Genomic DNA, 17,729 nt, shown 5'->3' on the forward strand with positions numbered 1-17,729 from the left:
TGGGAAACACCGCCGCACATCAGAGACCCACATGTTAACAACACAGCAACCACAACGCTTAAGTGTAACTGACACACGAGACGCGAACTGACTCAGCTCTAAAGTGTTATCAACATATGGCTGCTGACGCGAATAGAGCATGTATGACAGCATGGTGTGTGAGTGTAAAGGTTGTGCTCCGCGCGCGTGTGAGTGTGTGTGTGTGTGTGTGTGTGTGTGTGTGTGTGAGTATGTGTGTGTGTGTGTGTGTGAGTGTGTGTGTGTGCGAGCGCACGCGCACGCTTGCGTGCATGCGTGCGTGTATGTGTGCGTGCATGCGTGCGTGCGTGCGTGCGTGCATGCGTGTGTGTGTATGTGTGTGTGAGAGTGAGTGTGTGTGTGTGTGACAACTGAGACACACTGGAGTGATGGCCTAGAGGTAACGCATCCGCCTAGGAAGCGAGAGAATCAGAGCGCGCTGGTTCGAATCACGGCTCAGCCGCCAATATTTTCTCCCCCTCCACTAGACATTGAGTGGTGGTCTGGACGCTAGTCATTCGGATGAGACGATAAACCGAGGTCCTGTGTGCAGCATGCACTTAGCGCACGTAAAAGAACCCACAGCAACAAAAGGGTTGTTCCTGGCAAAATTCTGTAGAAAAATCCACTTCGATAGAAAAAACAAATTAAACTGCATGCAGGAAAAAAATACCCCAAAAATGGGTGGCGCTGTAGTGTAGCGACACGCTCTCCCCGGGGAGAGCAGCCCAAATTTCACACAGAGAAATATGTTGTGATAAAAAGAAATACAAATACAAATACACCGAGAGAAAGTGTGTGTAAGTGTGTCTGTGTATGCATGTGTGTTTGTGTGTCTGTATGTGTTTGTGTGCATCTGTGTGTGTCTGATATCACTTTACAAGCAAAAGATCAAGTTAAAACTAAAGCACTAAAATAATGCATATGAACCTGCATGATGGCACAAGCCTTTGGTTGTGTCTGTCTTGTCAGTCATCAAAAAACACACATGCAGAGTATATTTTCTCAACTATCCAAAGTCATTTCAAGTTGCAGTTAAACTATACTACTGAATAAATGTGATCTTTGAACAAAATATACACACACACACATACACAAACATCTCTGCACCCCAAGGCGTTGGTACAAACATTTGCACACACAACACTTGTATATGATGTACATATGAGCACATACATACACAACCACAAATGCACACATGAGCACAGATACACATGAACACATAAGAACAGACACATACAAACACACATGAGCAGAAACACACACATGTACATTATGATTGTAGGCACTCGTTTAGACACACACATGAACACTGACACACATAAAAGCAAAGACACACACATTTACACAATAGCACACACACACATCAATACATGAGAACAGACATACATATGCATGCAGTCACATACACTCCCAACACACTCACACAAACACACACACACAACACAACACAACACACAACACACACACACACACACACACACTGTCCAAACAAGAAGCAAGAGATATTACCAGGAAAGGACTCCTCCCCTCGACTGGCAGTCAGGTTGATGTGGGAGGCGGACTTGGAGTGATGGTGACTCTGGTTGCCTGTCACAGTCACACACACACACACACACACACACACACACACAGAGTTCCACATATACACACACATGCACACACATACGGATCCACACACACACACACACACACACACACAAACACAAATGATAAAGACCTATTCATTTTAGTAATACAATAAACTAAATGATTTTCTAAGAGAATCTTTTTTTTTCTATGAACAACATAAAATAAAGAAGAAAATCAGAATGTGCAACAACAACAAAAAATGTTTTATTCATAGCACTGCCACTGTATTTCTTTTGGAATGGACAATAATAACTGTCACTAAAATGTGCAGTATCCTTCAAATCATTGATCATCAGGACAGTTTACATAAGACAACAGCTACATTTAAGATAATAAATAATGTTTTTAAAATCCGATACTTTAAGAGAAGCACAGCAAATACTTTTTTCCCATTCACTGTGGAAGATAATCCTGCTTGTGCACAAAAAAACACTTCTCTATTTTGTGCCACTTATCATGGGAATTAATCCAGCTTGAGTAAAAGGTGCAGGCTATTATACCAGATATTTCCCTTGTACCATAGTTGGTCAGGGAAAAAAATGTTTTCTTTATGATGTCGAGTGAATTAGGGAATGGTTCTAATCCAAAACAAAAACTTTTTTTTTTTCAAATCTTTCATATCCCAAAGCTGAATCTCAACCTAATGAACCTCACATTCAGAACAATACATTTTATAAGGTCTTAATTCTTTTCTCTTTTTTTTTAAATTGTATTTATAAACAATCAGCAATGTTTATTCCATCTTTCAAGGATAGTAGTGAAAGTGAAAAGTGAGACCACAATTTGCTATTCCCATCCCCATGTGCTTATCCTCTTGAGCATGCAAACTACCATGGAGACAGCATACATAAAAATAAGTGCTTAGTTGCCATGTACAGCATTTGAGAGTTGTATATCTATCAAGAAATGTAGTGTGTTTACTAATTACTTTATTGTACAGATGACCATATATATATATATATATATATATATATATATATATATATATAATGTGTTTGAGCATGACAAACACTAAGGCGTCTCAGAAGCTCATTCTCAGAAGTCTATTATCCAAGCAGAGCAGAAGAAAGGTCAACGTGACCTGGCAAGACTGGGTGACCCTGACCTGTTGGGGAGAACACATCCACGATGGGGGCAGGGCTCACAGCATGGGGGGCCAGCTCGTTATCAGGTGTCTGGCCTTCAGCAACAAAATCAAAACCAAACCAAAGCGCACAACATGAACGACAGAGAAAATCAACACTTTGTACCACACCCTCAGTGCAGCTGCACTACAGGATCTTTGGACCAGCCCTGCAACAGGTGAGCGCACTGTCCAAACCATACTAGGTGGAGTGATGGCCTAGAGGTAACGCGTCCGCCTAGGAAGCGAGAGAATCTGAGCGCGCTGGTTCGAATCACGGCTCGGCCGCCGATAATTTTCTCCCCCTCCACTAGACCTTGAGTGGTGGTCTGGACGCTAGTCATTCGGATGAGACGATAAACCGAGGTCCTGTGTTCAGCATGCACTTAGCGCACGTAAAAGAACCCACGGCAACAAAAGGGTCGTTCCTGGCAAAATTCTGTAGAAAAATCCACTTCGATAAGTAAAACAAATCAAAATGCACGCAGGAAAATATACGAAAAAAAAATGGGTGGCGCTGTAGTGTAGCAATGCACTCTCCCTGGGGAGAGCAGCCCGAATTTCACACAGAGCAATCTGTTGTGATAAAAAGAAATACAAATACAAATACAATACAAATACTTTCATACAGAAAAAAAGGCATTCACCACCAAAAACAGGCTAAATGCCCTTAAAAACACAGGCAAACACCACATAGACTAAAGCCAACAAGCTAAAATAAAAGCACAGAGTGAGAACACGAATGCCTGAGAAAGCAAAACTAAAATGTGCCCACTGCAGTACGGAAAAATAAATATATCTGAACTCGGTCCAAGGGAAGCAATCAGGTATTATGGATAAATCGATAATCAGGGGACAAAGTGTTCAGGGAAAAAAAAACAAAAAAAAAAACCAAACAGACCAATATGAACTGAAAAAGAATGACAACCAAAAATGGCATCCCTACTAAACACTTGTGGCAGACACAACTTGTGATTTGATTTGATTTTTTTTACAGCATTACTTGTTGCCAAAGGAAATGATGCACCTGTACTCAATTCTGCCTTTAATTCTCTAAAAGATTCTTTATTCTTTTTTTCTTTTTTTTCTTCTTCTTTTTTTTTTTGGGGGGGGGGGGGGGGCACACCTCTTCTGTTCCTTTGAAAATGTAAAATAATTTTCATCATACCATTTTTTTTCCCCTGCATCAAAGAAAACAAAATTTTGTCACAGAAAAATCAAAACCAACAGTTTCAAGACAACAGAAGAATCAGCAGTCTCTCTGCTCAATGCCCCTTCCTGTCTTTCATTGCTTTTTTGTTTGTTTGTATGGTTGCTTGTTTGTTCGTTTTTCCTTGCATCGAAGGTTATATTCAAACTTCATTACTGTCAACAATTCCATCACACACACAAGACTATTTTTTCATCTCTCTATAAAAGAAATCTTTGACAAAAATAATAAAGCGCAAAAATCACAAAATGAATAAAAAGGTAATTCCATAGTACGACATAATTGTTCATCACCAATCACACACTGCGCACAGTTTCAATGTAGCAGGATTACAATAAACTATACTCTAAACAACTGTAGTGCCCTACAGAGACTGAACATTTACAAGGTGCAAGGGCTCTTCTTCATGGCACAAAAAGGTTTTGTTGTTTTTTTAACAGAAAAGATGAGCCAAACAAAAAATACTTTTATTTTAAAAAGAAACTGATAATAATGGGAAAAAAAACTTATAAAAAATAAATCAGAGAATAAAATAAATCAACAACAACAACAACTAATAAATACACAACATTCTTCTTTACAAAAAATCTAATCAACCAGAAGGGCTAAAAAATCACATGTATCGGAAAACAACTCACATGTGTACAAAGAAACATTGAGTGGACAGCAATTTTAAGGTGAACACAAGTACAAATGTATGAATCATTGATGACCACCACCTATCTATACTCATACAGTATGTACACATGTATCAAACCATTTCTGACCATACCTGTCTTACTGGGGGTGATGTCCTGCATGACAGTGGGGGCCGGGGGCAGCTGCCGTCTGGAGCCTGGCGTGGACAACGCGCCAGTTTTGGTGCCGCCACCAGAGTCCTCTGTCTGAACACACACACACACACACACACACACACACAAAGACACACACACACACACACACACAAAGACACACACACACACACACACACACACACACACACACAGAGTCAGTGCAAACCAACAGGTGATCACCCAGAAATGCGTTCCCACATTCTTTTTCTCCTTCGTTCGTGGGCTACAACTCACACGTTCACCGATATGTTCACGAGTGGGCTTTTATGTGAATGACCATTTTTGCCCTGCCTTGTATGCAGCCATACTCCATTTTCGGGGGTTTTCCCACATTCAAACACTCCGCAGTCTGTGACTGCTCTTTTTCCCTGTCTCTGGATCTGTCACTTGGAACGAGCTCCCTCTCTCAGTTTGTCAAATCTCTGCACTCAGCTCTTGTATAAAGTCTGGCCTAAAAAAACCTACCTCTTTCCAACTTGGCGCTGTTTTTCTTCTCCTTCATCTGCGTTAACTGCTACACCTCTCCAGTTCTACAAACAGGATTTTGTGTGTGTGACCGATTTTATCCTCCTGTTGAAGCTGCCAGAATACGCTGGGTATGGTGATGTTTCCATAACTTACATGTGTGTTCACATGTGCGCCTATGTGTGATCATGTTTGTCCAAGTGTGTGTGTGTGTGTGTGTGTGTATGTGTGTGTGCAGCATGTGTGTGTGTTTGAGCATATGCATGCATGAGTGCATATGTGCATTAATGCATAAATGTGTACATATGAATGTATGTGTCTGCCACTGGAAGTGCGTGTGTGAGGTGCAGTGGGGCATCCTCTCTTTCACGTCCCTTCTCACCTTGGACTTTGCCGCTGGCATGAACTTGACGGAATGCACCGAGGTTTTGTGAGCCTGAAGACATGGATAGGGGTGCTCCCCCCTTGCCTCAGGTCGTAGATGTACACTTTGCCCCGCGTGGACCCCACGGCAGCCGTGGCGCCATCTGGCATGATGTCGATGCAGGTCAGGGGGCTCTGGGCGTCAAAGACCTTCAGGATGCTGAAAAGTTTCCTCCAATCAGTAGGCTGTTGTTAAGTTTCAGTTTCACTTTCTCAAGGAGGCGTCACTGCGTTCGGACAAATCCATACACGCTACACCACATCTGTTGAGCAGATGCCTGACCAGCAGCATAACCCAACGCGCTTAGTCAGGCCTTGAGTGCATGCTTACATATTTGTGTACCTATGAAAGTGGATTTCATTTTACGTAATTTCGCCAGAGGACAACACTCTCGTTGCCATGGGTTCTTTTTCAGTGCGCCAAGTGCGTGCTGCACACGGGACCTCGGTTTATCGTCTCATCCGAAAGACTAGACGCTCAGTTTGATTTTCCAGTCAAACTTAGGAGAAAGGGCGAGAGCGGGATTCGAACCCACACCCTCACGGACTCTCTGTATTGGCAGCTGAGCGTCTTAACCATTCTGCCACCTTCCTCCTGTTGTTAAACCACCACCACTGTACAGTGCTGCAGCAGATACGTATGTATGCATGTATGATAGTCGTGTCCGACTATGACCAGCAGAACAACAACAGAGAAGGCTGCTGCTGTCCTGACTATCTGGCCTAGAATTTGATTCAAGTGGAGAGTGTTTTGCCAAAGTTGCATCCCCAACTCTCTTGGTCAAGAGAGCTTTAGGACAGTCGGTGTTGGGATGGCCCCCAAAGTCCAACTAGGCCCCAAGGCTGCAGCACTAAAAGCCAGCCCAATCTTGCCTCCTAGTTTGAGAGTCATAGTCCTTCTCACAAAAGACTAAGCTGTAAATGGACTCCTGTTGCAGTGGAGAAACCAACGATCATACAGCTCTCACTAAGCTGTTGGCCAAACTGCAAGCTTATATCAGTCTCACATAACACTGTGCCAAAGTTTGTGTCAAGTGTTCCATACAATCACTCCATTTCTACCAGTTTTCATTCAACAACTGTATCTAATCACACAACTGTTTGCTCTCAACAATCCATAGAGCATTTCTCAAAGGATCAGAAAATTTGAGAAAACCTAAAGTAAATCTTTTTTTTTTTTTCCCCAAATCATCTATCTGATAAATAAACAAATCCCTGAAATTTACTTCCGTCAAAGATTCATAAAATGCAGTATTTGATTATCAAACTCATACCATGACTTCATAAAACTTTGCAAATGAACATAAATGTTTCAAAATATCTGAATACTTTTCCAATCAATAAAGCGTAACAACAACAAAATCAGTGACAGTCATATTTGATCAGTCTCCTTGAACAAAACAGTTGAATACCACCACTGCAAATAATCAAAACATAAAAACAACAGAGTGGATAAATAAATGCTTCAAATTCAAACCCACTTCATCTTGCAGTTTATCCACACTCAACCTGCACATTCACATAAAAAATAAAACCTTTTCCTCACACACAGCTTTCTATTTTTTTCTTTAAACATCACGAACATGTATATTTCAAAGTATTAAAACAAAATGATATCATCAAAAAACTGCAAAAAGAAAGGAATCAGAAAAAAAGAAAATACATATTTCAAAGTATTAAAACAAAATGATATCATCAAAAAACTGCAAAAAGAAAGGAATCAGAAAAAAAAGAAAATACAAACACCCCCGTATGCATACATACACACACACCTGACATCCACACATACAAACACCCACACCCACCAACACCCACACACCACAACACATCACCACACACACATACACACCACAAACACCCATGAACTTCTTCTTCTTCTGCGTTCACTCGTATGCACACGAGTGGGCTTTTACGTGTATGACCGTTTTTACCCCGCCATGTAGGCAGCCATACTCCGTTTTCGGGGATGTGCATGCTGGATATGTTCTTGTTTCCATAACCCACCGAACGCTGACATGGATTACAGGATCTTTAACGTGCGTATTTGATCTTCTGTTTGAACCCACCCACACCCACACACGTCACACACCTAAACCCTTTCATCTCCCACACCCACCTACCCACCCATCCCCCCAAACACCACCCCCACCCCTCCCCGAAACACCCCATCCACCATCCCAACAATCAAACCAAACAAACAAAACACACACACACACACACACACACACACAGAGAAACCCTGCCAAAAAAAAAAAAAGCGCACACGTTTCTTCTGGATATCATAGCAGACGATTCACCCCATCCACCAACCCAACAAACAAACAAAACAACAACACCAAAAAAAAAAAACCAACAGAAACCCAGCAAAAAACAAGCTGACTGACTGTTTCTTCTGGATGTCATAGCAGACAAAGCGCTTGTCAAGACCAACACTCATCATGAGCATCTCATTGATGGGGGAGAAGGCCAGGCCGGTGGCGGGCCCCACGTGGGCGTCCCTGAAGCTGTGCAGCAGGCGCCGGGTGTTGGCGTCCCAAAGGGTCACTGCTCCGTCATCGGAGGCCGTGCCCAGCAACGACTTCTTGAAGGCCGAGTACTCCAGCTGCCGTATGGCCTGTCACAGTGCAGCACAGCAGAGCAACAGTACTAGGGTGTGAGCATTGCAACCGTGTAGCTCTTCTTCCTCTTCTTCTCGATTACTAACCTTAATGCGTTACCTCTTTTGTGGAGCACCAGCACCAAAGTGTGAGCACTGTAACCGTGTCAACTTCTTCTTCTCGATTCCTAGCCTTAATGTGTGACCTCTTTGCATTGTAACCATGTAAACTTCTTCTTCTCGATTCCTAACCTTAATGTGTGACCTCTTTGCATTGTAACCGTGTAAACTTCTCCTTCTTCTACTCGATTCCTAACCTTAATGTGTGACCTCTTTGCATTGTAACCGTGTAAACTTCTCCTTCTTCTACTCGATTCCTAACCTTAATGTGTGACCTCTTTGCATTGTAACCATGTAAACTCCTTCTTCTTCTTCTCGATTCCTAACTTTAATGTGTGACCTCTTTGCATTGTAACCGTGTAAACTTCTTCTTCTTCGCAATTCCTAACCTTAATGTGCGACCTCTTTGCATTGTAACAGTGTAAACTTCTTCTTCTTCTCGATTCCTAACTTTAATGTGTGACCTCTTTGCATTGTAACCGTGTAAACTTCTCCTTCTTCTACTTGATTCCTAACCTTAATGTGTGACCTCTTTGCATTGTAACCATGTAAACTTCTTCTTCTTCTACTCGATTCCTACCCTAAATGTGTGACCTCTTTGCATTGTAACCATGTAAACTTCTTCTTCTTCTCGATTCCTAACCTTAATGTGTGACCTCTTTGCATTGTAACCGTGCAAACTTCTTCTTCTTGATTCCTAACCTTAATGTGTGACCTCTTTGCATTGTAACCGTGTAAACTTCTTCTCGATTCCTAACCTTAATGAGCGACCTCTTTGCATTGTAACCGTGTAAACTTCTTCTTCTTCTCGATTCCTAACCTTAATGTGTGACCTCTTTGCATTGTAACCATGTAAACTTCTTCTTCTTCTTGATTCCTAACCTTAATGTGTGACCTCTTTGCATTGTAACTGTGTAAACTTCTTCTTCTTCTTGATTCCTAACCTTAATGTGTGACCTCTTTGCATTGTAACCGTGTAAACTTCTTCTTCTTCTCGATTCCTAACTTTAATGTGTGACCTCTTTTATGGCTGGATGTCCTTCCGCTTTACATTTCAACGTATGGTGTCTGTATCTGCTGATGAACTGCAATATGTCTGTTGCAGCACAGCGCCTGGGTGTGAGCATGAACCGTGTCTCTTCTTCTTCTTCTCGATTAACGACCTTAATTAATGCATTACTTCTTTTGGCTGGATGCCTTTCTGTTTTACATTACAACGAATGGTGTCTGTATCTGCTGATGTACTGCAATACGTCTGTTGCAGCATAACACCAGGGTGTGAGCATGAACCGTGTCTCTTCTTCTTCTTCTTCTTCTTCTTCTTCTCCATTACCAACTTCAATGCATGACCTCTTTTGTGGCTGGATGTCTTTCCACTTTGCATTTCAACAATATGCATTATCTTACATTTCTTTTTGCATGCATGTGTGCATGCATGCACGCATTTTCAATCATTTTTATGTTTTTATGAGGCTTCTTCTGCTTCTTCTTCTTCTATCTCTTCTTCTTTTAATGTTTATTATTATTATTATTACTACTGTTATCATTATCAACAATACCATAATTGTTGTTGTTATCATTATCTTTAGTAGCAGTAGTAATACCGGTATATCATCATTTTTCTTGCTGTTGTTGTCACAGTGACCGACTGGGGAAGACCAGGCAATGCCTAAAATCTTTATCATTGAGTAATACGTTTTTGAGTCTTGAGTCTCAAGCAGATCAGAATGACTGTGTTGTGTGTGCTTATGCTATGTATGCCCTGTGCCAAATTTTACCGTTGTGCTTGTAATCTGTTTGTATCACAGACTTCACAATACTTAATTTATCTTACTGTCATAATAAAAGTTATAATAATTCTAATTCAAATTCTCTCATCTTGTTATTAAAACTATGTTCCTGGTTAGAGTCTATTTTGATTCTAGAAGAAGAAAAAAAATTTTTTTTAAATATCCTTCGTTTCAAGAGGGCAAATGTTCAAGCCTCACTTCACGAAGTCTAGTCAGTGTAAAGACTACATAGGTAAAAGAAATGATTTAAGTGTTGTATAAAAAGACAGTAAAAGCAGTGTATGTGTATGTGGTGTAGTGTGAGAGAGAGAGAGAGTGATAAAGTTAGAGAGTGTTAGTCAGAAAGGTTGTCAGCGCACATGCTCAAAGCACACACTGACCTGTACGTTCAAAGCTAACACTGACCTGTACATTCAAAGCTAACACTGACCTGTACGTTCTGCTAACACTGACCTGCACGTTCAAAGCTAACACTGACCTGCACGTTCAAAGCTAACACTGACCTGTACGTTCGGGGCCACCAGAGGGCTGCTGGACTGTCCCGTCAATGTGTTGTGCAGAATGATCTCCCCTGTCTCGGACCCGGAGGCGATGTAGGAGTTGTTCCAGTTGTAGCGTGCCGTCGTCACAGGACCCTTGTGTTCCTGGCAACACAACACAAGACCACTCCCAGCGTGTGCCTGCACAACTGGCAACGTCGTTTCAAGTCTGAAAATACCCATCCAGCTGATTGTCCGGGACAACTAAACATTTTGGCACATAAAGTGGAAATGCTCTCTTCACCTTTCCGTTCATTGGGCAGCCAATGTTTGACTGTGACGGTGAAAGGGTGGCTGGGTTGTCAGCTTCAGTGCAGTCTAACCGCCATTCCCTCCACCCCTTTTCACACTGCCACCCCCGAGCACCCTGGGTGGTTGTTGTTTTTTTAAATACTAATTGTACTGAGAAGTGTCTTCTGACTTGTTGCACGAACGGTAGTATAATCGTCTCATTACTTAGGGAGGCCAAGTGAAATTAGGAGGGACAAGTCTTTTTCTTTCTTTTTTTTTTTCTTTTTTCTTCTTCTTATTTTTGTCTACTTGTTCCCAGGGCGTCTGACGATTATCTGGGAATTTCCAGCCCTGTGTTTGAAAATTTGTTATCATTATCTTTAGTAGCAGTAGTAATACCGGTATATCATCATTTTTCTTGCTGTTGTTGTTGTCACAGTGACCGACTGGGGAAGACCAGGCAATGCCTAAAATCTTTATCATTGAGTAATACGTTTTTGAGTCTTGAGTCTCAAGCAGATCAGAATGACTGTGTTGTGTGTGCTTATGCCAAAAGCATGTGTTATCTTCAGTTGTGATAGGGTTTGTTGCTCTGTAACCTCAGTAAATAATATTAAGTCATCCTTCACGTTTCTATAAACACAGCACACACTCAATTTGAAAAACCCTCCACCCATTCACAACCATGCTCAGCCTCCGTAACCATTGTCTCCCACAATTCTTTTTTTTCTAATGTTCCGTTTATATACACAATCTGCAAGATTTTGAAGTGTTCATTCACAGCTTCAAATCCAAAGAACAAAGCATGCCAAACACATTCCTGTCCACCCCACCCCCCCACCCCCCACCCCACCTCCTCCCGCACAGTGAAAGACACAGAGAACAGAGAAACAACACTTCCTGACCAATGCCCCATGTAATCACAACCCTCAACCATCATCTATACCCCCTTCACCCCTCAGGGGCAGCACAATAGCACATATTGTCCGAAAGCACAACACTGAAAGGGCAAACTTTGGTTAGTCCAAAAACTCAACCTGGGATGGCCCAAAGCCTGACCAAATACTATACAAAAGAGCGCCAATCAATTCAGTGGAAATGCAGTTTGTTCCAGCTCTCTTTACACATGAGATTCTTGTGCTGTGGTTGGCGCGAATAAGAGGATATTCGTTCCACTCTATTCACACTTGCAATCAGTTTCAGTTTCCGAGTCTATAAGGTGTCAAAACATGCAGACTGCTCCACATATGGTACACCACATACGCTGGGGGAAAAAAAAAGAAAAACAGAGCAGATGCCTGATCTTCACATAAAACCAACAGAGGGATCAGGCCTAGAGATCCAAAGCAAGGCAAAACATTAACATGAAAAGTAAAGAGAATCACCCCATCAGACCAGAGTATACAGTAAAATCATTGTTATATCATTGGCCCCATCAGGATCAGCTGCCCGCACTTCTGGGACGTAAACATTCAGCGCTCTCGAGCAATCTCACAGCACAATTTTGAGTTAAAATCTCGAGAGCAAACGCAACAGGGGAAAATGAAAAGTTCACACTTAAGGGCTATCATCCACCCACCCCACCCCCATGACCTAATTCCTTACTCCACCCTCACCCATCCATCCACACCTCTGGTTCTCACCTGGAAGGACTTCTTCAGGGTCTTGGTCTTCAGGTCCCACACAGAGACCCCCTCCACCCCTCCACACAGCAGGAACCGTGAGGCCGAGCTGAAGTCCGTGCACTGCACCCCAGCCTGAAAGGACAGGACGGGATAAGATCTATACGACTGGACAGGATAAGATACCACAGGATAAGATAGGATGGGATAATATAAGATAGGATAAGACAATATAACACAGGGTATGATGAGACAGGACAACACAGGATATGTCAGGCATAGGATAAGACAGGACACAGAGAAAGAACAAGTCAGACAACTGTGTGTGTGATCTTTTATGACTGGGGCACTACTGTTGATGGGAAAGTTAATCAGTATTAACAGGTATCTATAATGTGCTCTCCCTCCTAAGCACAGGGGCACTGAAAGTACTAACAGTGTGTGAGTGGGGGTGGGGGATGGATTCTAAAATTAACTACCCAGGGCACTGTAATCAAGACTTAGAAGCTAGACAAATGGAATGTGCCCAAGACAAAGCACGCACACACACACACACACACACACACACAACACACACACACACACTGTGCCAATGACAAAACACACACACACACACACACACACACACACACACACACACACACACACACACACACAGAGTAAACATACACCACACACCAACACCCAGACATCCATGTAAGCAGATTTGTACAGAAAGTTGTGGCCTGAAAGGACAAGTCAGACAGCTGTGTTTTTATTTGTCGTGTCTAAAAAATGAATAGGGACACTGCGAACACTGGTGTGACAGAGCTGCCTGGCAGGATGAGTCTGTTGTTTGTGAAGGGCAGTCACTTGGTACGGGGCACAAAAGAGGGAAAGTCAAACCGAACAGGAGGACAGGAGGGGGTAGGGGGGCAGTGGGGTATGAATTATGAATGTCAAGTATTTCTGCTCATGCTGTAACTACCCGGTACTCTTTTTTTTTTCTTTTTTTTTCTAAAGGGTGGGGAAGGTTCTTTGTTGGTGTGTGTGTGTGTGTGTGTGTGTGTGTGTGAATAGAATAGAATAGAATAGAATAGAATAGAATAGATTTTATTGCCATGAAACCGTAAGGTTTATAAGACACAATTGCAATGGTAAATGAATGAACGAATGAAAAACACACAATTTATCAATCAGTTAATGCGGTAAATTGCAGCAGCATTCGTACACAAATTTTCCTAATCTTGTTTGTATATATTCATCATCTGTTAGCATCACCTGACTGGGAATATGTCCTGTGTTATTCGAATTTTGAATATCCTTTAAAAATTGTTGCCTTAAGGTTTTATATTTAATATATAAAATATATATGTGTGTGTGTGTGTGTGTGTGTGTGTGTGTGTGCATGCGCAGATTGTGTGTGTGTCTGTGTCTGTGTCTTTCTGTCTCTGCATGCGTGCGTGCGTGCGTGCATGCATGCCTGCGTGCGCGCGCGTGTGTGTGTGCATGCTTACATGCTTGTGCCTGTGTGCTTGTGTGCATTCATACGTGCGGGTTTGTGAACGAGTGTGTATGGGCACGCATACACGCATGTGAGTCTGTCTGTCTGTCTTTGAGTATCATAGTGTGTAAACGCATGTGTGTATAAAGGAGACGGGAGGTTGGTGGAGGTTTGTGGGGGAGGAGGGGGGTGGAGGCAGGAGGTCTATATCTGTATGTATCTGTGTTCGTAAGTTAATCTCAACGTGCAAAAACATGTGCGTCTGGAAGCATGTATGGTTTTGGCATAGGGGAATCACACCTGTGAGACAATGTGTGTTGCCATGTATGCATGTGAATATGTATGTGTGTACACATGTGCATGTGCACACAGTTATGTATGCACACACACAAGCATGCATGTTTGTGTTTCAGGTAATCTTGTTGTAAAGCTTTACACATACTGGTGGTTGTTGACATCCAATCAAAGTAAATGTTCAAACATTTCATGCATGCACTTGAATGTAAGCATGTGTATGTATGCATGCATGCTAGTCCCTAAAAATAAATCCATCGACCCATTTCCCTGTAACAGAGCTGACAGCTCCACTACCAACCAACACAATGGTCAAGGTAACTCTCTCCTCAACCCTCATTCCAATCAGGATCACATTTCGCATTCCAGAAACAGACATGAAGACCTCCTCAAAGGGGGAAATGGAATATATGACCCTTCACCACAAAATGAATGTTGAATCACTTTTTTTCTTTCTTTTTTTTCTTTTTTTTTTTTTGTCATCCCCTTAATATTTCCCTATACTGGGGCTTTTAATTGTGTTAATCATGAGAATCAATGTTAAATCCAACAGCATGCAATGCGTGAACCACTCTCCTGAAGACTGGACCCTTCCCACAAACGTTTCAATAATACCACACACAAAGTGACTCCAGACTTAGAATCAATACTGCAATAGATTCCGAAGGACAGGTGCAAAAGCTTAGTGGTGACAGTGTTGTACTTTAAATCTGAGGGGTCCAAATTCAAATCCTGGTTGCAGCACATATCTGATTCAGGGCAGATTTTTCTGATCTTTTAGGTGGAGTGATGGCCTAGAGGTAACGTGTCCGCCTAGGAAGCGAGAGGATCTGAGTGCGCTGGTTTGAATCACGGCTCAGCCGCCGATATTTTCTCCCCCTCCACTAGACCTTGAGTGGTGGTCTGGACGCTAGGCATTCAGATGAGATGATAAAACCAAGGTCCCATGTGCAGCATGCACATGTAAAAGAACCCACGGCAACAAAAGGGTTGTTCCTGGCAAAATTATGTAGAAAAATCCACTTAAATAGGAAAAACAAATAAAACTGCACACAGGAAAAAATACAAAAAAATTGGGTGGCGCTGTAGTATAGCGACGCACTCTCCCTGGGGAGAGCAGCCCAAATTTCACACAGAGAAATCTGTTGTGACAAAAAGAAATACAAATACAACAGATTCCAAAGGACAGGTGCAAAAGCTTAGTAGTGAAAGTGTTGTACTTTAAATCTGAGAGGCCCAAGTTCAAATCCTGGCAGCAGCACATATTTAATTCAGGGCAGAGATTTTTCTGATCTTTTAGGTCAATAGAAGTGCAGACCTGCAAGTGGCAGAAAACTCTTTGTGTGCATACACAAGCACTGAAGCAGAAGATCAAATCATACTTCAAAGAGCCTGTAATCCATGTGGGTTACGTAAACAAGAACACACCCTGCATGCACACACCCCAAAACAGAGTGTCAATGCCTCCACAGCGGGGTGAAAATCTCTTACAAGTCAACTTGCACATATGAGCAAATGTGAGTTGCAAATCAACAAAAAAACCCAAATTCAATAAATCAAAATCCTTTACTCTTTTACCTACTCTCTCATAATCAATTTTTATAACAACATAAGGTGACTTCTAACTCACTTCATGGTAGAGGGTCACACCTGTACAAATCTCTGGAATAAATCTAGAGAAAAGAAAGATAAGAGAAATAACCCAACCCCCACTCACAGACACTTCAGCTGAAGCAAAAAGACTTACATCTACAAGTAAGCATGCACTTGAAAACAAATTCTTTGAGACTTTTGGGGTGATTCAAAGGGGGAGAAAAGGAGCCATTGACGTGTCCAGTGCCTATCATATCAAGCAAAGGACTTCGTTTCAGCTATGAACTAAACTGTTAGTGCCTCCTGCCAAAAGCACAATTCAGATCTATGCATGCTTGAAAGCAGACACACAACGCCCATCCCCAACCCACCCTCCCTCTCTCTCTCTCTCCCTCTCTGTCTTTTTGTCCCCCTCTTTGAATCGTTGAATGCTCTCTCTCTCTCTCTCCCTCTCTCTCTCTCTCTCCCTCCCTCTCTCAGTGAATCTTTAAATGTTCAGATCATACCTCTCTTCGTCTACACACACATATACAAAAAAAAAAAACCATTACCATAACATACACACACACCATACATACACCATACACACACCATAAATACACCATACACACACATGCATGCACACACACACACACACACACACACACACAACACGCACACACAAACACACAATCACACACACTGTTTTATCTGGTTTAGGAAAATCAAATGTTCCTACAGCATAGCTTCCAAATAATTTTCTCATCCTATCACAGCACTGACAGAACAGAAAAAGAAAAAGAATCAGAAAAAAGTTCCTACAGCCTAGCTTAATAGCGAGATGTCTTATCAGTAAGTTTCCATGACAGTTTGGCCAAGAGGAGCAAACCAGTATGCCTGGTTTGCATCAGTTTGACATGGTACAGTATATGACACCAAGAAGAAAACTAGGAAGGAAAAGAAAAAAGGCTCTACAGCATAGCTTCCAAATGATTTTTCAACACTGACAGAGCAGAAAAAAATCTTTCCCAGCTCTTAGCTTCATACATGGGATCAGTGAGCCCGTGCTACCCACAGACAAACCCGTTTGTGAAGACCTCACAACAAGCTGATGATTACTTTGCACTCAAAGCACGAAGCCCTCATTTCTCTGGCAAGGTGCTAAGTGGGTGTGTTGACTTTCTTTTCATAACAGCCTTTCAGATCATGAATACACCAAAGGGCACAGCTTTTGAAAGGTGTACACACACACACACACACACACACACACACACACACATGCATACACACACACACACACACACACACACACACACACACACACACACACACACACCAATGTGTCTGCTGTTTAGAGTCAGTGTATTCAGAATGCCACTTATTCCTGCCCTGCTGAAATTTTCACACTCTTCAGACCCCTTCAGATCCCAGTCCATACACTCAAATGCCAAAACAAAATCTGAATAAAGTATGTTCTTCACGTCATACTGTCATGTCTGCAATTCACCCAAGCCATTCTATAATGTATAAGCTATTAATATAAGCGACAATCATAATGTCTATGTATTACAATTCGCATTCCATAATCAGTTTTTCTTGAGACAGGCTGACAGCTGCATTCAAAAGAAAACACACGGGCACTCTACAGCTTGAAGATGTCGAATCACATGCACTGCGACTGAACTGCAGTTCATGAATTGTAAATGTTTTTTGTTTTAATTTCCTTCAAAACAATCATCTCTATTGTCAACTGGATTCAATTCACTGATAACTTTTTT

At 42.0% G+C, this 17,729-nt stretch overlaps 1 pseudogene across 1 annotated transcript in view; it reads right to left on the bottom strand.

The window, feature by feature from the left end:
• LOC143284743 (uncharacterized) overlaps positions 1-17,729 on the bottom strand; it is a 35,898-nt pseudogene that overhangs the window by 7,673 nt on the left and 10,496 nt on the right. Inside the window, exons 4-10 of the transcript XR_013055604.1 lie at positions 12,624-12,737; positions 10,714-10,854; positions 8,089-8,318; positions 5,664-5,864; positions 4,756-4,867; positions 2,756-2,830; positions 1,531-1,608 (exon numbers count right to left, since the gene is read on the bottom strand). The product of XR_013055604.1 is annotated as an uncharacterized LOC143284743 (transcript). The remainder of the gene's footprint in view (positions 1-1,530; positions 1,609-2,755; positions 2,831-4,755; positions 4,868-5,663; positions 5,865-8,088; positions 8,319-10,713; positions 10,855-12,623; positions 12,738-17,729) is intronic.

Source organism: Babylonia areolata, chromosome 8 (assembly GCF_041734735.1).
Source record: "Babylonia areolata isolate BAREFJ2019XMU chromosome 8, ASM4173473v1, whole genome shotgun sequence".
Taxonomy (NCBI): Eukaryota; Metazoa; Mollusca; class Gastropoda; order Neogastropoda; family Buccinidae; genus Babylonia; species Babylonia areolata.